Source organism: Papilio machaon, chromosome 29, assembly GCF_912999745.1.
Source record: "Papilio machaon chromosome 29, ilPapMach1.1, whole genome shotgun sequence".
Lineage (NCBI taxonomy): Eukaryota > Metazoa > Arthropoda > Insecta > Lepidoptera > Papilionidae > Papilio > Papilio machaon.
In genome coordinates this window covers 4,302,218-4,324,678 of record NC_060014.1, presented here as the reverse complement: position 1 = coordinate 4,324,678, position 22,461 = coordinate 4,302,218, and the positions used below count along the sequence as shown (strand labels likewise).

General features: G+C 39.7%; 1 pseudogene; it reads right to left on the bottom strand.

The window, feature by feature from the left end:
* Window positions 1–13,910: 13,910 nt before the first annotated feature.
* Window positions 13,911–14,704, bottom strand: LOC106708514 (annotated as a pseudogene).
* Between the last annotated feature and the right edge of the window lie 7,757 nt (window positions 14,705–22,461).

Sequence of the window (22,461 nt, the reverse complement as noted above, 5' to 3'; positions counted from 1 at the left end):
GTAAATATTTTTGTACCACAGTTTTTGTAAGCGGAGCGTGTTAATGCAGTTCACATTTGTCAACACTTTGGACTCCCACTTTACACCTTAAAAATATGAAATTGGCAAAAATCTTTTATAGCCCTCGACTGTGTAATATTGAAACCTTCTTCACAATTGGCATTAATAGATTGCCAGCAGTTTGGTGATATGTTTTGACTCCTGAGCTTCGAATGTTGCCAAGAAAATTCTCTACTGAGTTCTGATTAAAGTGTTTTTTTTACCGATGATGTAGACGAGTATCAAACGGACACGTTCGTCACCTACTTTTTTTTTTTATAATCTTGACACTTTTTAAAAACTGTATGGCATCTTGGCTACTAAACTATTAATATTGCAGACATTTGTTGCAATTTGATCACAGACTGTGTACACGCAATATAGACAGACCCGAACTGTGCACATGTTGAAGTACTTCTCTCATTATATTTTTTAGTTCAGGCATCATTTTTTTTTCTTTTATGTCCTTGAGCTTTGTTAATAATTGTCATTGTAAAGCCTACTTTTGACTGGGGAATTCTTTTAAATTGAAATGTTAAATCAGTCGTAATTATTTGAATATGGGATATCAAAACATTTTATCCTGTTGTCATTTACACTTGGGACACAACATTTTACTTGAAAAATGGCTATTTGAAGAGATGGGCACAAACTTTTTTATTTTTATAAATCCTCATTGGATAGGTGTGAGTCTCTTTTAGTTTATTTCCAATGATTGACAATCAAGCCATTCACCCGCATGTCAGGATCATTGACCATCAAATATTTTATTTAATTTTATTGTCTAGAACAGATAATTTGATGAAAGCAACTGAGTACGTCATTATCGAAGGCTGACTCGAGTCCGTTAGCAGTTTTTCAAGTCTTCTCAAAATTATCTGTTCTTTTTTGTTCGGTCGCCATGTCGAGAAACTTGTGCTTTCCCGTGATGTTTTTTTTTCTTTCTTTCCTTTGGTCCCCTGACAATGGCTGGGTCAGAGACTTTGTTTACTGTTTTTTTTAATTTTGACATCGTTTATCCCGTGATGTTTGCTGGGTTTTTGGAAGTTCTTTTACGGATATAAAATTTGGAAATAAGATATTCCCAAATGATAAAGCGGTCTTTATGAAAATTGGTTTAATGCCGTTTTAAATCATAATAAAATTCGGAGAAAGCTCGTCGGTTGCCGGTGGGCTCCGAAGAAGCGAGTGTGGTCGCCGTCGAGCGCCGCGTCGCAGCGACAGTCTTGCCATGTCTCAACAAAACACGTCTTTGAGCAGCCATTAATCGGGAATAAATTATTTAAAAACATTCCAGGTTGATAGGGTTATATTATATTATAGATAAAGTGACTTAAATACTTTACAAACTTCCTTTAGGAGGAAACTTCGCTACTAAAAGCTGACTGAATATTTCATCCTCTTCTAACTTCCCTCTGGCAATACTTCCATCAGAAGACAATAATTTATTTATAAAATTCTTAAGAGGTTTATCATTACAAAACACCAATTCACAAGCTTTTTGAGCTGTAGCCATTGACTTAATGCCATTCTCCTCAAAGGTAGCACTTAAGATGTCAGTTATTTCTCTGTCTGAATACTTATCTTTAATCATAGTTAATATACTGTTAGTTGTGAGATGAATAAAATTGAAAGTTCAGCTATAAAAATATTTTTACTGTTGATCATTTCGTTTTCTTTGTGACATCTTATTTCTTCCGATGCTTTTCCTCGTCCAGATACAACATCACTTACCTGATTATTGTTTAGGAAATTACCAAACTTAACTGGTATCAGACTGGTTCATGCGGATGTTTCAGACTCCTTTTTAGAGACGACTATACTTCCTATATTCTGGTATGAGGCTTGGGTTGTGATGGTTTTACATTAATTCTTTTAGGAACATTTGTGATCGGATCTTTAATAGGACGACGTTTTGTAGGGTTTGTTTGAAAGGCTCTCTCACAAACACGCTTCTTTACTTCTTTTGTCTCCAAATTAGGTAAATGATTGTTGTTATTTCTCCACTGCGACTGAGCTGCTAGCGGCAAAAGACGGCTACAGTCATAATTTCGTCTTAACGATTGTCATTGTAGTATATGTATTCATAAACAGATGGATGATTTGTTATCTGTGCATTTTATGTTTATTCAGAGGAGGGTACATTAAAATATTAGTCTTGCTCAACATGGAATTTGATGCATTTAATGTATAATGCCGTGGTTACTTCATTTTGACATTTGAAAGAATGAAATCATTGTTGTTTTAGATGCGTCCTCATTCTATTGTTACGAGCGTGGAGGTACCGGACAGGGTTACCGCACAACATGCACTTTAACTTCACTATCAGTTCTGCATCTACTCTTTTCGCTTTAATACTGCCGCGTGTCGGCATCTACTCTCCTTATATAGGGCGAATTTCGATGTTCTTTTCGATCGTCCTATTTTCGGCGTTCCTCTGTTGTCTTTGTTCCAGTAGATTCTCGGAACATTTGAATCCTATGTTGTTAGAAGAACTGTCTCTCAACTTGCCAAGCCCTATTATAGTAAGTTATTCGTAAGTGTTGCGTCCTACCGTTTGAAAATGTTTTAGTCATTCCCCGACGATTGGAAAAAGATTTTTACTCATGTGACCTCCTTTGTAGACAAAAAACCTACCGTTCTGCCACCCGCACAGTGTTACCATATAATAATATATTATCCAAATTTGTATGTGAACTGAACCTTCTATTTTTTTTAGACTTCTGTACCGTTTTGACATCTGTATTGACTATTTTCCACATATGCGCGATGCAGTGAATTCATACTTTCGAGTAAACGAGTTCCAGTTTGTTAAAAAAATCTTCAACGTAGGTTTTGTTCGATGACGTTGCTCTACTCAAAGATGTAGCATCTGGTGTTCATGAGAGATAGTTGAAGATTTCTATCCATAAAACTTCTAAACCAGTCCAGATCAGCATTTTTTAATCGAGTTTTACAGAACATTGGTAAAAACCATAATAGATTACTTCAAACAAAATAGGAGTTTTGCGGCGTTTTTGGCTTCTAGGTCAGCGGCTTCGTTGATATCGATGCCGACACTGCTCTTGAACCAGACAAATTTAACCGGGTTATTTTTACGGCAGAGATTTTTATGTATAGGAACGATGGGTTGGGTATTGGAGCGGTCTAGGATTGAATGTAAGGCGGATAGCTAGTCGGTGTTAATAACAGTGTGTACAGTTAGTCTGTCGGCCGGTTGGAGTAATTTATGCGTTGGTGTAAATTTTTTGAGTGTTACATCGAATGGCAGCAATTCAGTATGTTCGTGTAGTTTTTAGCGTTTGACTGCGGCAATTCGCTCAGCATCTAAAAGCCGACGTGCTTGGTTTTGTTTTTCTCTTGAGTCTCTCGACCTCTTTGACATATATAGCGATAGATCTAAACACAAACGTGTATGAGTGTGCTCCTGAGACTTTTGGCTACTAGAAATTTTCTTAGCGCGATCTCCGATAGAAGCACGCACTAGATTAGATTTGCGTTTTCTAGGCTTATTGGAGTCAGGGGGGGGGGGGGGGTAGGCAGAGACAACGGACCTCCGTTTGACGCATTTCTTTTCGTTTCTACATTTGTACATCAACGCATACATGTACGTTGGTTTCCATTCGTTTGCAACCCTTTAATGAATAACTATCATCCCCGCTGTTACTAAAACATTGGATATAATTATATGCATCAGTTGATTTTGGAATGTCCTGTAAATTATCACGAGTTCTGTCTTCAATTCTCGTTGTCGCTATTAAAGTTTTCAATACTTGTTTTGTTTTATATCAACATCCTTCGAAACATTTTCAAATATTTCAACAAAACAGAAACCTTATTTCTGTTTTTTCTTCAGATCTCGACAAATTAGTAATGAGAAACTGCTTGTACTTTTTCTTCTTTTGAAGTACTTAGTTCCTTTATATTTTCCTCATTAAGAGATAAATTGGAGCGTGAAATTTCTTTGAAGGTGAACATAGAGATGATGGAATTTTTTTAATCTGTTGTCTTGGGGTGGTTGGAGAAGAGGGAAAGGTAATGTGGTGTGGGAGTCTTAGCAATAAAAAACGTAACTTTCACAGTACTTTTTTAATCACAATTTTAATAATAACAGTGTTTACGCGGCGCGGGCGTACGGTTAACAGGCGTGCGGTCAGCTCAGGGATTAGATTGCGACTGCCGAGTGCCGGCACGCCGCGGCGGCCGGTGAGCTGCGTCGATAGCAAATATGTAAAATATAATCCATACCGCGGCTTTGCTTCCGCGATATTATTTTCACTGGTATTCGCAGTGGTTCCTCACAGTAACATTTTGTAATAATGGACAGGTTTCTTCTTGTTCTATGGCTACACGATTCCTTGCATCGTTTTTACTTTACTATTTATATAAGTTTGCATGTTTATTTTTTAGCGAAGCTGTGTCAGGAACAGTGAAAATAAAAATAACAGGTACAGATGTACACAATACATTTATTGTACTTTTAACAAAATTAATTTTGTGTACACGTTTCTTACACTTTCTCCTATTGACCGTACGTTTTACAACATAGTGGGAGGCGAACATTTAAATATTGCTTTTATCAATAACTGTGCGAATCTTCCGTAAATAAATTCAGACCCACGTATTTCTTCATAGAATTCTGTAATTAAATAAACACAACATGTTTATTTTTTTATAAACTTGCTCTGTGAAGTTACGAGCGTTATCAGAGAGAGTGACTGATATCGCAGATCTGCTTTATCTTTCTTGAATTGCAGACTATTTTCTAATTTACTAGGCCTATAAAGACAGGCAAAACAATGTTCACATTTACTTAGTTTTTCTACAGCCTTTATAATGAATTCTGCTATATATGAGATGACTTGCTTCGAAAACTCAGACAGCCACGTGTGAGAGAGGAATTTCTCGTTTCGTCTGGTGAATGTCTAATGTCGGGAGGCCTATTTATAGTCTTTTTTTCTTTTCCCACCATTTTTTTTATAAGGGAAGAATGAGAAGGGGAAGGGGAAATGTTCCCTTTCTGTGCGTCTCCTCCTCCATCGATTAAGGGTAGGCAACTCATCTGCAATTGCGGATGTCTACGGACAGCGGTCGCCTCGCTATTTCAGCGAATCAGGTCTCGCTCGTTTCCCATCATTTCAAAACATAATTTTTCTGGTATATCTATGAATTAATTTCATTAACCTTATGTATGGTCCAATGGAAATCATTTTCTAGAAAATGTTTTGAGCATATTCTATTATGTTTCTTGGTTGCCCAATAGAAATAATCCATGTTAGGAGAACAACTTCATCCTTAAGTCATATACTTTTAACTTTCTAGTAATATGGTGTCCGAGTTAAGGTTGGTTTTACATTGCATCGGAATTTCAAAAGTTAGCTGGTCCTGAATATCTCAAAATCCTTGAAGGTTGATCGAGTTAAAATTTATGTGGTTAACATGTGCGACTTGATCTTTTATTTTGATTATTTTTAGAGGTTGCCCCTTTATCTCGTTGTTGTCTTTCGTGATTGTAAATTCCCTAGTTCTCAAGTAGCAGTCAACTGGGATAATGGTTAGGTAGCTCCCTTATAAAGAGCTAATTGGATGAGGGAAGCACACGACAAAGTGCTGATCGTCCAATATTTCCATAGCCTCCTTAGTCAAAGAGATATTGTTGAATCTGCAGGAATTTTCCCCAACGCGGTTCTCACATCCTTTACATACAAATACTATTAAAATTGGTATATTGTATGAGCTCGCAATGGAAGTTCGGGAATGTGCGAGTGTACAGATTGTTGAAAATCAAACACGCCGGCATTACATTTTATGAGCTACGAATTTATAGTCAAGTAAGTGACAGTTTGTTGACAGGTCGTTGTATACGGTGGTTACGTCCCTTTGATCGCTAAAATTATTTATTAAATTTGTTCTTGTCCTGGCCCAACTATCTGGTATGCCGTTTGAATTTAAAGTGCACGCGGCGGTGCCCGTTATTTTATTTAAAATTCCATTTAAATGGTTTGATGATTCGCTCCCAGGAGTAGTGCTTACATATTTGTCCACTATCTGGTTGCAGATATTAATAAATCGAGTCAACAACGCATTTGGATTGCCATCGAACTCTGGTACGGGACGCAAGGCCTTAAATATGGTGTCTCAGCCGTACTCATATTGCTTTCTAAGTAAATATCTAAGTCTAAGTTTCTATCTAAATCTACAGTACGTCGACGAGCCTGCAGCGATGCAGGTGCCCGCGAATTACCTAAATGTTTAGGGTAAAAAAATTTCGAATAGGATTTCTAAAACTTAGGATTAAAAGGAAGCAACACATGAACGATTCAAGTGTACTTACAGTATCTTAATCATCTGGTTTTCTTCGGTGAATCGATGGCTGGGTTCTCCTCCGGCGTGCAGCAGGTTCGTTGCTGGATACTCGAAATGGGCCTGGAAAGTCGCCCGCGATGATCTTTTATTCTTCGAAGACTTTTGTATTCGCAAATTGACCCGCGAGTATCCTAACGACTGCGCCAATTATGTTTGCCACAGCCGAAGGTTTAAAGAAACTCGAGATTTATACTTATGATTACTTTAATTATAAAAAATTACAATCTAAAACTTATTGCAACTATAGTTCCGTCCGAAGTGAGGAATAGAATTCCACAATCTTATCGTGTCGATGCAGTTTCAGCGCCTCGTCCTCTTGAGTGGGTCGTGGCGAAGTCAACGCACTGCTGCGTTGGCGATGTACTTGTGATACTCCAGCCATTATTGCCCCAAATATACTGGGTATTATTTTAGTTTGCATTAATATTTCTATCCCATTCCTTTTCTCCTCAAACTGTGAGCAGTTATATGTGTGATGCTGTCTCCGTATCAGCAGGATCACAGATGCAATTTGCTGTTTCTTTACATGGAAACCTATATAAGTATTTGGCAAATCCACCGTGCCCGGTCATTGCTTGTGTCGTGTGTTCTGTTACTTTTATTTATTTTTTCTTTTTATTTATTTTTATTGAAATAAATCATTAATGTAGATTTCATTTCTTATGCACTATATATCGTCTAAATTCTAAATGACGACTGTTTTTTGTAGGCACTCCTGTAGTCGGACCCATACATGTGCAATCACGCGACGGCAAAGCTCTGGAGTAATGCTTTGCACTTTAAGACAAATATTGGCCTGCAGAGCTTGAATTGTCCGGAGATTATTCTCATAAACCTTCGGTCGGGTGACCTGGGCGGCCATGAGATGTCTCCGTATTTGTTGATCAGCAGTTTAGTTAGAAAAATTGTTTCTAACTTTTCCATCGACACCCTTTTTTTTTTTTATAGTCTGGAAATGCATTTACGCACCCCTACGCCGGGCTGTGCATTGGCGTAGGGAGTGTGGGACTCGCCGGGCGCAGAAGGCGACCGGAATACCCACTAAAACCTGACTGCCCTCTGACGCGTTACGGCGGGGCCACGGGAAACGCGTTAGCTTACTTCCGTGACACCCTAGCTGTATGCGGAGTTGGTACTGTATTTCTGAAATTGTGTCCTATTGTTGTAACCTGAATACAGCTGCAATTGCGGTAGCAGAAATTCGTCTATCATACGGTAATACAAAGTTTATTAAAAGTTTTTATGAAAAGACACAACTTAAAAATTCAAACAAGATGATGTAAAAACTAAAACGTCAGAAGAACTGAAATAATGTCAAGAAAAAGAATATTCTATAAAAATGTCCAGAAAAGGCTGAAGTAAAAAGGCTGTATTCAACCCCGAGGCCGCAAACAGTTTTCTACCTGAACTTTTCCTATCTGTTATTTAGCCAAACATTTTAACTCTTTCCTTTACTGCATAAAACATACTCTCTTGTTGCAACAAATTGTAAATTTCTATGTCATCATTTGTTTCCATCTTTACTCCGGTCATTAACTGAAATGGTGTAGTATTGATGCTTAGTACTATTTAAGGCTTGCTGAAGAAGTCTAGCAACTTGCCCCTCTTTCCCATCTCCTTCATTGTTAGCATATAATCTAAGCATGTTTCGTTTGATAATTTTTGCCAACTACACATCTCATGCACCGTTTTTTGGTCGAGCGTGTCTGGGAACTCCTTTGACACAGCTTGCTTGAGCTCAGCCCATGTTTTTTTAGCCAAAGCGCTGCAGTACCTTCCAGAGATCTTCTTGCCACTATAAGTTGTTGCAACAGACTCCATTAATAATGTATTATATTTTCCTACATTTTACTGTAGTACAATATGCGATCTCTGCCTACATCCAAACCTAAAGCTATGGCCATTGCACATCTGGGACTAAAGCTACTCCCTTGTTGAGCTGCAAACGCTGCACACATGCCTGTTAGTCGATTCAAGGTATACTCATCATCATGAATAGCTATATTAGTTCCTCCTCTCTTAATGACTAGAGGTTGCCCTTGTCTGATTTGTGCATTACCTATTGTTAAAGTTTGCCCTGGCTGCAAGACCTTAAGTTGCTGCCTGATTTTCTTGCCTTGGCAGAGTATTCCCTCAACTGTTAATATATCCGTCAAATATAAATCATTTGCATGCATCTCATAGAACTGTGTTCCCTTGAAGGTAGCCTCAACCACATTTTCATCGAAATTGTATTGAGCCATGTTGTTATCGGCCACTACTTGCTTCTTCAATCTTCGTCTAGTTCGGACTACAGGTAGCTCTATATTTTCCTCTATCTGCAGGCTAGGATCACGCTTTTTTGCAAGTCGGCTTGATCTTCTAGGTTCTATGGTTATAGCTGGTTATAATATTTTGTCAAATTAATAAATGTTTACACAGTTCACTACTAAAAATTTTCCCGTACCGGGAATCGAACCCGAGCCTCCTGGGAACTAATGTGACTTACGTGCTGTTTCCAAATATAACGCCGATTTGGTGGATTCCGTGTAGATGCATTTTCTTAATTTCACGACTTTCTATTGGCCGATACGTGTTTCTAATTGGCTAAATCGATGTGTCTTTCGATTCTCTAGCAAATGGCATCAAAATAGCCAAAAAGTGACTTATGTGGTGTTAGAACTTCAACGACGATATACAAACTTAGAACTTACCTTTAAATTCACAAGCAAAATAACACTTTCTTTGCATGTTTGATGCTGTTAATCACCTTTCAAGAAAGCCAAACCGTTGAACAATCGGAAATCAAGTAGTCAGAGCGCCAAGGTCAATAATAATAAGTAAAGATAAGTCCAGAGTCGATAGCGGGGTCAATTCGTAAAGGCAAATATCAAATTGGAGAGCACAAGTATTCCGAAAAAGCAAAAATTGTCAAACACAACATCGCACCGCCAACCGTCAAGTTTTGAAAACTTGAATTTTATAATGTAATTTTTTTTTAATTTATTTCTGACCTGGATTCGAGATCCTTTGGCCGTATATATCTTTACAAATAAACAAACTAAATTCAATATTTCCTACTGTGGTTGTTATGAATTTGAAAATATTAGGTCCTTACATATGAAATTGGCGTTTTGTATGGGAGGAACAAAAAGTCGAATATTTTTTTATATAATATATTTAATTAATCAAAGTATGAACCATTATTTTCTATGCACTTTTGCCATCTCATAGGTAGTTCATTTTACATTTCCTTTACTAAAAAAACCAGTCGGACGGGAATCAATAAAATCTTTGAAGTCGATTTGGACTGCCCCATCGGAGTTGAATTTTTTCCCTTGCAAGAAGTTATCCAAATTTCGAAAAAAATGGTAATCTGTTGGTGGAAGGTCCGGGGAGTACGGAGGATGTCTTAGACTTTCCAATTGAAGCTCTTCTAATTTAGTAGCCGTCTGTTGCGCAGTGTGTGGTCTAGCGTTGTCGTGAAGCAGCAGTGGCGTGGAGCGATTGACCAGCCTAGGTTGTTTAGCCGCTAGCTTTTCCATCATGGTTTGCAATTGCTGGCAATAGACATCAGCCGTAATAGTCTGGCCAGATTTGAGAAAACTGTAATGAACAATACCGGCACTAGTCCACCAAACGCTTACATGTAACTTTTTTGGGGTTAATTTTCGCTTGGGGCAGGATTTGGCTGGCTGGCCAGGATCCAACCATTGCGCTGAGCGCTTCCGATTATCGTAAAGAACCCATTTTTCATCACAGGTAATGATTCGGTTTAAAATACCTTCATTATTGTGCCGGTTTAGTAATGTAACGCAACAGTCGACGCGCGTTTGCCGGTTTGCTTCAGTCAATTCGTGAGGTACCCACCTTTCAAGCTTTTTAATCTTCCCAATTTGCTTCCAGTGAATTAAAACAGTTTTATCACTAACATCGCAGCCTGCAGCTAACTCGGACGTGGTTTGCGATGGATTCGCTTCCACAATAGCCTTCAACTCTTCATTATCAACTTGAGTCTCAGGCCGTCCACGGGGCTTGTTCTGCAGATCGAAATTTCCAGAACGAAAACGTTGGAACCAAAAACGAACTGTGTTTTCTTTTGCAACACGACCGCCATACACATGCCGCACAGGCAGTGACCAAGCCGCATTCTTGTTATAATTGTTATGAATTTCCGACTTCCTTTTGAGCCAAGTTTATCATACCACGGTCTTATTGGTAAGTCTTTCTGCACCCCAGCATACCACTTTCCTTTGGTCTCAACTGTAGTATTCCAGTGATCTTTTCAAAGCTTTCGCCAATTGGTTTTGAAGTAAATATAGTAATCGGAGAATGGTACTTGTGATTGACTGTCATCTCGATTAGGATCTGTATGTGTTATACTATCAGCAATCTCATTACCGTCTATACCACTGTGGGAGGGAACCCATATAAATTCTATATTAATGCCGCTGTTGTACAAATTTTTTATGAGAGTATATATTTTAAATAAAATATCCACCTGGTTCCTTATTTTCAGCATACTTTTTATCATCGAAAACCTACAACGTAATGTAGAAGGTTTTAATTTTGCAGAGTTCGGAGAACTATGCCAACATAACATTTTCTGAAAAACTATTTACTTTTTTCTCTTCTCTCCAGTTAAGTTGAGACACCGGGTGGGCGAGTTTTTAAAAAGCAAACTCGGGGACTACTGTCCCTTAGCTGTGTTGTGAGAGAACTTAAAGTGTGGGAGATCCAATAACAAAGGACTATCAATGTTATCTCGTGAACAGAACACTAATTCGTATGATGCGTATTGTATTATAGTTTCTATTATTTCCTGTTTTTTGTAACTAAAATTTTGCTACGAGGATGTAACTCCACGCAATAAATTCGTCGTATGTTGACATGATGTAGCGACTTTTTGACTATTCAAGTAAAATGTTCTCCGAAGCATTTTGGGCAATTGTACTGAGTTCCGGTGGTATTACTCATTTTGTGCAACAAACAACTAAACTCGTAAAGAATATTTCTTTAAAATGGTGTCAACCGTAAAAGAATATAAGCAGAATTTTTGTTTTCTTCACCCATTCTGGGTAGGCAAAAGAAACTATGCCCATACAGCCAACAAGTCTTCAGTAGATTTTTTTTATTGATATGAAATGAACATGAAATTTAATAAGATGAAATGAAATGAAATCTAACTAATTGAATAGAACCATTAAATCAGTTTAATTGGTACATAAACCATTATCGGACTGCCAAAAACACGAATATGACTTAAGTCTGGTTTCTTATTGAACCATACTTCATAAGGTGTTTTATTTTCCAAACTGGCAGTGACAGACCGACTTTTCAAATACACAGCTGTGTTTGCTGCTTCAGTCAAAAACTTTTTGTTTAATTTGCCATCAAAAAGTAAACATCGTGTTTTTCTAGCCGAATTCAAAAAGAAGGATCAATTCGTCTGTATTTTTTTATAAGAGCTTTTGTGAAAAAGGGTGGGAACCCCACCAAACACCTGAAAGGGAACGAATATAGGATAGGAACGATAGGACATTACATACTTAATATTTTTTTTGTCTATCGAATTCAGGGCAGGTTTGGTCATTGGCTCTATGACTTCCAGAGCAGTACAAGCAAGTTGGTGATTTTTTGTCACATGTTTCTCCTTCATGAGGTTGGGAACAGACAAAGCAGCGGGGTTTCGACCTGCATTGTGACTTGACATGTACAAATCTGCAACACTTGTTGTATTGGATTGTTGGCAACAAATATATTTCAACGGGTATAGAATTATAAAAGCCATAAACATGTTCTGGTATCCTTTGTCCTGAGAAAGTGAGTACAATTGATTGAGTGGGAACCCACGAGGGGGGCCCACCTTCACTTCGGACTTTTCTATTAAGTCTGCGAGTACTATTTTTCCGAGGCCTCGCTGGGTAAGGTCAGAGTTTAATTCCTCAACAATTTCATCTAACGACCACTGGGGTAACATTGTATGAGGGGATTACCGCCTCAAAATTATATTGCGTAAGAGTGGGTAGTTCGAGAAAAGAGTTAGCATCTGACGCTGACTTGAAATCAACCGATATGCGATTGCGACCAACACGTTTCACACAGAGTAAATTCAGGGGTTATGTATGTTGATTGAATAGAAGGAATAGGGAGATCACCAGTTTTTTAACAACGTTATGTTGAACATAATCGTGATCATAATTAGTCCGTTTTCTATTATTATTCACAGAACCTTTTGTCTGTGGACGTACTTTACAATTTTCATAACCACCCCCAGGATCGGGAGGGTCGGTATCCATTTTCATATCGCATCAATAAGCGAACTCACTGTTAAAATCACAACTGATGGTGAAGTAAAGTTGGCCTGGAAGAGGATGAAGCATGCAATCAAAGCAAATTTGTCAATTCTTAGGCAAGAATGGTGGTGAAAAACCAAAGTCACCATCTCAGGAAGACCAGGAATTTATGGCAATAGCTCCATATGATTTTGTCAAAATTTTCGGAGGGACATGCACGGTAGATAAACCTGTCTCGTCTATATTGCAAATGTGAGCTGCTTGCAAGTCAGATGGGCATTGAGAAAGTGCTTTCTTATAATTTTCGAAGGTCAATTTTATTGTGTGTTTGTTGAATGCAGATGAACGAGACAAATTCGTCGCTTTTGGTTTACGAAGTAAAAGTTCATTCTTAAAACGTTTCCTAAATAATCGCAGCCAAAACATTCCCGCCATTTTGTTTGAATCCCATTCAGTTGGATACTTCATTCCATTAGACTTTGCTAATTGATAGGCCAGTATTTGTACGTCTTTCAAAGTGAGACCAAACTGGAGATTTGCTGCTTCTTTGATATACTGCACGAGAAATGTTTCCTGGTTTTCATAGAAAACTTTCTTCACCGAAAGATTTTTATACAGATCGGTTATAACACCCTCATCTCAGACATTGTTATAATAGCGCCTCAAAGTGCTTCGTGAAATATTGAATATTTCTGTCTAATAAAGATCTTTTAAAATTATTTTTGCTCCGCGGCATTTTTCCTGTGACAAAATATATATTTGTTACATGATAAAATAAATACAAAACAATAAGAAATATTTATTGTTCAAAGTACAACGTCAGTTGGGTGGTCAAGGTCCATACAACAGCGGAGGGTTTATTTATAATAGGCTTCATAAGCACACTTTGAATTGAGGTTAGGTTTTAATTACCACAGCATTTAATAGAGGAATAAACCAAGAACAAATTGCAAACAAAGTGTTTTTGTATCGTGTTAAATAAATTTGTATTTGTATTGTAAAGTCCTATCTAATTATCGTACTTTTTAAGCAAAAAATCAATAATTACGCACGCAGTGCCGACGTACCGTAACTAACTTCACGCGGGACTTGACGATGTTTTAAATGTCAGACAAGATTGATTTACAGCGCGTGATATTTTCAAAATAAACGATTGTCTTACATACAACCATGTTCAAGGTTGTTGAAATTCTTTTTTTTATTTTTTTTAAATTTGAATATGAGTATAGTATGGTAATAAATGTGGTAATATTATCAAGTTTTAACAACTACAACACTAAAGTATATAAGGTTCTGTTCCTGACTTATAAAACCCCCATTGGTATCAACCTCATCAGGAAACATATCTTCTTTCATATCTATAGCAATATTATGCAGCACAGCTCATGCCACAATTGTTTTTCTTGCTATTTCGTTATCACAGTACATATCCCTTAACAAACAACGAAACCTTTGCTTCCACAAACATCTTTCTACAGCGTTTCTTGTTTGTATATGAGCTCTGTTATGTCGTCCTTCTTGGTGAGTGACTGGATTTAAAACAGGGGTGAACAAATATGAAGTACAAGGATAACCACTATCTCCCAATAAAATTCCTGTGAATGCACCAGCTTCAAACCTCTGTTTAACCGACACTGTTTAAATATCCTTGAGTCATGGACACTACCCCGCCACCTAGTAACAATACCCATGATTTTTAGATCAGCATTGCAAACAATCTAAAACAAATAAATTGTTTTTGTGTAATTTACAAAACTACCAAGTCACATTTTTCAATGTTTTGATATGTACGAGTAATAATGATTAAAGAATGCCTGCTATACCTGCACATTAATTGATGCAAATCCTTTCCTGTTAATGTACAGAAGACCACTATCACTCTTTACTTTCTTTATCCGTATGTGAGTACAGTCTATTGCACCTATTACCATTGGAAAGTTGGAAATACTGCAGAAATTCCTCATTATTTCATTTTGTTCTTCCAATGTAGCAGGCATTTTCAGAAATTTTTGCGACATTTGTGCCAAGATTCCTGCAATTTTTTTACATGTCTTATGTAGGGTTGCGATACCCCATTCAAATCCGCAGTGTCATCTTGGATTTGAATAACGGCAGCGATAGAGAGCCTCCCCTGTGATCGCGAGTTATATGTTCTTTCAATAAATCCACTATTTTTTCCGCAAAACGTTTGGTAAATCGGTACTTTTGTCTGAAATCTTCATTCTACAAAAGGATCCAAACGAATTCGACGTTTATTATGTTGACGTGACATTTCTTATATCTCTATTGTTTCAATATCTTCCATGTCCATTAAATTAACCAAATCAGATTGCATTTTTAACAAATAAGCCGATAAGGCATAAAACTCGTAACAAAGCGGATAGCAAATTCAAATGAATAACCTTAAATTTGACACTTCTGACATAAGTCCAAATCTGTGGACTAAATAGTTAAACCTGGGAACGCAATGGGTTAAAATTGTTACCATAGATAGTCCAGGTTTAACCTTAAACTATGTTTTGGAATATGAATTTTAAATAAACCACTTTGAATGTCGGTTTAAACCAGGTTTTATAGTTAGACCACGTTTTGTAATAAGGCGGGAGGAGTTTGAGGTGTACTAGTGGCGAGAGATGAGAAAGATTAGTTAGGTGGATAAAATCGCAATTCAAGAAGTACGGAACATTGGAAAAGAAGATAGAACCATATTAAAACAGTCAGTTCTCGCGTCTAACTCGTAGCGAACAGCCGCGCGCATCGTCTTTATTCACCGCTACCGCACATTACGGACAAAATAACGAATAATTACTATTACGCAAACGTTTGTTACCTAAATATGTTTGCTAAAAATAAATCGCCGCTCTGCAATAAATGTCATGAAGCTGTAAGTGACTTTGTTCTCTGCCGCGAGTGTGAGAATAGATATCATCACGCTTGTGCCGGTATTACTGAAAACGCCTATCGACGCATGGGGCAGGAGAAACGCGCCAACTGGAAATGCACCTCCTGTCGGAACCCCTCACCTGAAAATCCCGTTTTTGCTGATCTCCTTAATGAAATTAAATATGCTTCCGTGAAGATTTTTGCACAATGAAAAGCGACTTCAACTCTTTTAAGTCAGAGATACATTGTATTGCTCAAAGTGTGCAGGATCTCACTAATAAGTGGAGTGACTTGGAGTTGCGCCTCAACAACATGGAGAGCAGACTTGAGATCGCGGATGGAAAAACCTCTGTTATTATGAATTCAATGAAAGATTTTGAAAACACTAACCAATATCAAGACCAATTTTCCCGCCTAAACAATATTGAGCTGTCTGGGGTTCCCTCACACAGAGGAGAAAACCTCAACAAAATTCTAGGTGATCTGTGTAATGTTGTGGGCTTCACTTTGCTCAACACTGATGTTGACACTATACATCGTGTCCGGCCGTACAACAATCCTGCCTCTGACGCAACTAATCTGCGCTGCGACATCCTGTCTTCGTGATCGGCTTCTGCCAGCGCCGGCGCAAGGACGAGCTGCTGGCTGCTATGCGAGCGCGTCGTAGCCTCACCACGGCGGACCTCATATAATAATAATAATAATAATAATGTTTATTTAATTCAGACTACAAAGATCCATATTATTATACTAGGGTTAGTAAAGACTTAATAAGTAATGTTAGTAACAAAAATAAAGAGAAGAAATAAATAAAACAAAATAAAATAAACTATAGACTATTCGTGACCGGGATATGGTTGTTACTCAGTGATACAAGAATACGCTAGCCAGCATCATATGCACAGCCCAGTGCTGCCCGTCTACCTCAGCGATCACCTCATCCCGCATAACAAACTCCTCTTGAAACGCGCACGACAGCTTAAAGTGCAGCATAATTACTCTTACCTCTGGGTGAGGGACTGTAAGATATTTATGAGAAAAAATGATAAATCAAACATTATTCGTATCTCTAAAGAAGCTGATTTTCAAAAGGTAAAGTGATATTGTATTTGTCAGTTCGGTACAGATCTATTTGTTACAATACACATACTATCCCCTATTGGTCATACATCTTCCTATTATGAAAACAACTCATACGGTTAGTGAACTACAATACACCATTGATCAATTGCTTGACGGGGTTCAACAGGACCCTCGAAGTAATCAAAGGCAAACGTCGGGGTGGGGACTATCGGAGCCTGGTATAAAGGTGCCGGGAGGAGTTCAAACCACCTCGAAGACCTCCTTTCGAAGCAACCTTGACTTTGACAACACCGACAATACCTCTGCCAGACTGTCAAGCCGGAAACGGAGGAGAATTTAGTACGCGAGAGTACAGGAACTCTATCGTTAGTCCAAGTGCCATCGATTGGCAGACGGCGCCTGGTCCGGACGGTATCCACCCGGAAGAGTGGCGCCAAGTTCTCTGGGACCTAAAGGCGGAAATCGTCAACTCGCTGGCGAAATCCCGTAGCCCCTGCGGCTGTGCCGGACGGTCTTTGTGCCAAAAACAGACGTTCCTGCTGGCCCGGGCGAATATCGGCCGATTTCGATAGCGTCGATACCGCTCAGGCGTATGCACTCTGTCCTGGCCAAAAGCCTGCTGGACTGCTGCCCCCCTGATGTACGACAGCGTGGATTTGTGCGCGCCGACGGAACGTTGGAGAATTCCGCCGTGCTGGACGCAGTACTAGTCGATGGGTCTTCTGATCAACCATAAAAAGAGCTCCGTTCTGTCGATGGTACACGACTGGAAGTGCAAAAAGCACCACTATGTGACCGAGAAGACCTTTAAGGTCGGTCGGATGTGGTTGCCACAGATATCTTGCACTGAACGTTGGCGCTATCTCGGCGTAGACTTTCAGGTTTCTGGATGCGTGACGTTAGAGCACGACATCAAAAATGACTTAAATAATATCACTAAGGCACCCCTCAAACCGCAGCAGCGGCTCGAAATTGTGAGGGTGCACCTTATTCCGAGGTTCTTGCACGGCCTTGTGCTAGGCAATATCTCGGATGACAGGTTGAGTATGCTCGATGTCCAGATCCGGGGCGCGGTTAGAAAGTGGCTGAGGCTACCCAAGGATGTGCCTGTAGGGTACTTCCATGCCGATACTAAAGACGGCGGTCTAGCAATCCCTTTTCTTCGGGCGGTCGTTCCGGATCTCATCATAAAGAGATTCGGACGGCTCGATTCGTCGAGTTGGTCAGTGGCTAGAGCTGCCTCCAGATCCGATAAGATCTCGAAAAAGTTAAGCTGGGCCCATGGAAAATTCCGAAAGTTCACCATAGAAGACCCGGTTACGGGCCTTAGGTCCGTCGCACGATTCTGGCGAGATAAGTTGTGGGACTCTGCGGACGGATTCGAACTACGCGAATACGCCCGCACTCCTGCGTCCTGCGATTCGGGAGGAGTTTACAATTAGCAAGAGAGGCGTCGCCGCGGCTCCATCGCAGGAACCGTGTGAACCATGGATACAAGCTAAAAAGAAACACGAATATATAAGAACTTACCGGGACTCTGATAATGACGGCGACTGTCGAACCGGGCGCGGTGGCTTTGCCAAATGTTTAAATGGCTTTAAATGTAAGGCAATAGCAAGAAGTATGTATATGTGATCCCGTCGAAATCAAGACAGTACCGCATGTACCAAATACTGCTTACAGTTCAACAAGACAAGAGAGATGGAAGTAAAATTTTGCACACCAAAATGGTACCCAATTTTTGGGGCAAAACGTTGGCTAATAGGCTCTAAAAGATGTTAAGGAAAAGAAACAAAACAAAAATAGTAAATAAGTATGCTTGTAATAATATTAATACATATATTACTTATAAGCATAAAATAACAGTAGTAGGAATAAGAATTAGTAGTAAGTAGAAGTAAAGTAAGAGTCCTCTTGAAGTCGCACGCGTGTATAGCAGAAACCTGTAAATAAACAAAAGAAATTAATAAAGATGTTAGGATAAGATAGAATAAGCTAGAAAATAAGTACTCACCTGTAATAAAGATATCTGGAGCTGTTATTCTTATTGTATCTGTAATTAAGAAACTAAAGATTAGTTAGCATAGGAAAATAGATCGGGCATCCCGCCCGAAGCAGAATAAAAGATGAAGGATGATAGAAAGAAATAGTATGCTGCATGAAAGTACGAGAAGAAAAATTGCGAGAACTGGAATGAATGTGAATTAGATGAAATACTCTATAAAAATGGCTCTGACCCAAATATGTCAGAGGTAGACAGAATAAAAAAAAATAAGAAACCCTCTTGTGTCTGAAATCAATTGTCTATTGGTAAAAATAAATTTGTCTGAATGAATATCGAGGAACAATATCGTATTTCGCACTCGTGACTTTTTTTAGCTTAGTCTCGAAGTGTCCAACTGCATCGGCTTTTGTCGTGTGGTGGTCGACCTAAGTCCAGTCGCTTGTTTCGGTTGGGACGAACGAAAGTGACGGGCGCTCCCGGCGGAAGGGCTTGCACCCTGACCGTCAATGGGTTATCCAATAAGTAATGAACAGAAAAAAGGAAATTTTATCTAGTCACCCCGACCACCCACAGGAGTCGGGGAGCTTGGCCCATACTCCAGCCACGCGAACTGGGGCCTCGGCCCCGGGACCGGTAGTCGCTTGGACTTGTCCGGTGTCTGAACGCACGTTCAGCACCAAAACGGGTTTGGGAGTTCACAAACAAATGACACAGGAGGAGTACACAAAAGATCAGTCTTTTCAGTCAGTCAGATCTTACAACTGAGGTATAAAGACAGGATCTACAGGGAAACCAGCAATTATTAAAATGAATACATTAAAACACTTTAACCGTGCATCGATTTTACATTTTCATAAATCTTAATTTTGTCTTTTAGCTCAGAGTATGTATGTGGCCAATCCGTGCAACATAATCTTGTTCATCTCTACGTCCTTTATGCCGTCTACAATGTACTTAAGGGCCACATAGTCTGGCAACTTGGCCCTCTTTCTCATCTCCTTAATTGTTAGCATATAATCTAAGCATGTTTCGTTTGATAATTCTTGCCGACTACCATAATCTCATGCATCGTTTTTTGGTCGAGCGTGTCTGGAAACTCCTTTGACCTAGGGAACCTTGTTAGCGAACTTCACATATATCTATTATTGTTGTTTACCATTCAACACGCTGACAGTCGCCGAACATAGCTGAACTTACGAGCGTGGCGTGGTGCGTAATTTAAATAACAAAATGACAACACGTCTACAAGTTTCTAATGTAACGATTAACGGTCTAAATTAACGAAATTTGAGTTTACCGTAAGTCAACAAAAGCGTTAACACTTTTTAAAATTAACTTTAAAGTTAATCCGTTAAGCAAAATGTTAACTTCGTTAGTTAACAGATTAAAGAGTTAATGCCCACCTTTGCGTAAACATGTAATAGTAAAGTGGAAGAAAACATTTCCAGATATATAGACTCTTAAAGCGATTTAGAAAATTCTGATGGATGGATGTAGATACTTTTCCTCCAGGAAGTCCAGATTTGTAGCCAACCGAAAATTTATGGGAAAAAATTATACAAGTTTGGGATAACAGAAACATTAGGAATGCAGAAAACTTGAGAATTCATATTCAAAACGTGCGTGCGGAGGCTAGGGTACTCGAGGAGACCGGCCGCTGTAGACATGCTCAATTGCTTGACGGGGTTCGACAGGACCCTCGAAGAAATCAAAGGAGCAGGACTATCGGAGCCTGGTACAATGGTGCCGGGATGAGTTCAAACCACTCTTGGGATGAGTTCAAACCACTCTTCTGGGGCGATAAACAGAGCAAGGATTCGGTACAGCTGGTTCAGGAAACTGAGAGTGCCGAATCATCCGCCCAGCCACAAGCATTCTCACCTAGAACGCTGTCTGTTGTGGATCCTGGCATCCCAGGTACACCATGCGCGTCTCGACTCATCGATGACCTCCTTTCGGTGGCCACGGCGAGGAGAGCGCGCTATGGGCTGGGCGCCAAAAGCGCGAAGCGCTTCCGCTGTAGTATTAACCCTGACTTAGACGACACCAACAATGCCTCTGCCAGATTGTCTAGCCGGAAACGGAGGAGAATTGAGTACGCGAGAATACAGGAACTTTATCGTAAGTCCAAAAGTCGGGCAGCAGCCGAAGTGATTGATGGAGCGCAAAGGCGTGTGGGGCACAGGCTCGAACCGCTGGAATCCTACTGGAGACCAGTTGTAGAGCGTGTGTCTGATGCGACTGGGCCCAAACCGGAGGCTCTGCGGCATGTAGTGCAGAACGGGAGCGAGCGCGATTACTCCGAGCTGTGGAGGCCTTTCAGCTCTGATGAGCTAAAGGCAGACGGCGCCAGGTCCGGACGGTGTCCTTCCGGAAGATAGTCGCCAAGTTCCTTGGGGCCTTAAGTCGGAAATTTTCAACAATTGGTTTTCCTCTGGCAAGATCTCAGAGCTCCTGCGCCGAACGGTTTTTGTCCCAAACACGGCCGCCCCTGCTGGCCCGGGCGAATATCGCCGATATCTATCGCGTCGATCCCGCTCAGGCTTATGCATTCTGTCCTGATAAAAAGACCGCTGGACTGCTGCCCCTACCCCCCTGATTTACTGTACGCAGTACTAGGAGTCTGCAGGAAAAGGTTAAGGGAGTGTCACGTGGCGATCCTCGATTTCTCGAAGGCGTTCGACACAGTGTCCCACAAGGTGCTGGTCGGGTTACTTCGGGCTCGGGGGCTGCCCGTGTCATTCTGTGATTACATCTGCCGACCGTACAAAATGGCAACCACCACCCTGGTGAAGTAGATTATTATTAGCTAGGACAGCAAATAGTTCATCGGCAAGGGACGAGACTTTGGACGGTGAAGGGGTATCAGACAGTTTTGAGAACATTTTGTTACGTGCTAGGGTTCGAAGAATTTGGAGAGAAAAAAAACCTGCTGACTCTTTTGAAGACTTTATTTACTAACACTAGATCCAACACAAAGCACTAGGTCCAAATACTAAGCACTGACGATGTCCTAGGTCGTAGCCAAGTAGTAGGTTTCACTTGTATCTCTGGTTGTCGCTTCGAAGTCGCCTCGAAGGTAGCTCAAACTGAACTGACTCGCTCGCCTCCCTGCGGCTATTTATATAGGCCGAGTCGAGTCCGAGACCATTCCAGAAAGTTCCTTTCTGGAACGTTTCAAAAAGGCGCGAACGTCATCGACCGGTTTGGACGCTTCCGGAAAGATGACTCATTTCTCACGCTCGCTCGCCGCGGTTTTCGAGATACTTCCTTGTTTTTATAATTCCACAACAGTACCTCTAAAGCCATCTAGTGTTGAGTAAAGGGTTTCACGTGACTTTGTTCGTTCGTAACAATATTAATTAGAGATTCCGATTAAGAAAGAAGATCCCATGCTTACTTATAATTGTCTCCGGAAAACTCAATTGATTGTATTACAACAGCAGCGGCTCCCTTTAGAGAATTACGCAAGTAATGGAATTTATTTATTTGGGGAATCATATCTACTTGGTTAATAAGAGAATCAAAAGTGTCTCTAAATTCTAGCCATTATAAATAGTTTCCATCAAACACTGGTAAATTAATAATCGGCAGTTTAATATTTAAATTGTTATGAACACAAGAACTCTGAACTGAGCCTTCATGGCTGCATGAACGATTAGCATTAGATGTACTATCTATAATCAGCTGTGTTGTTGCAATTAGACTACAAAAGGAATTTTCTATTTTTTCTTTCTTTAATTTGAATTTCTAAATTATCATCGCTAAGTGTTTCTATTTTATTTTGAACATCATCAAACAAATCAAATA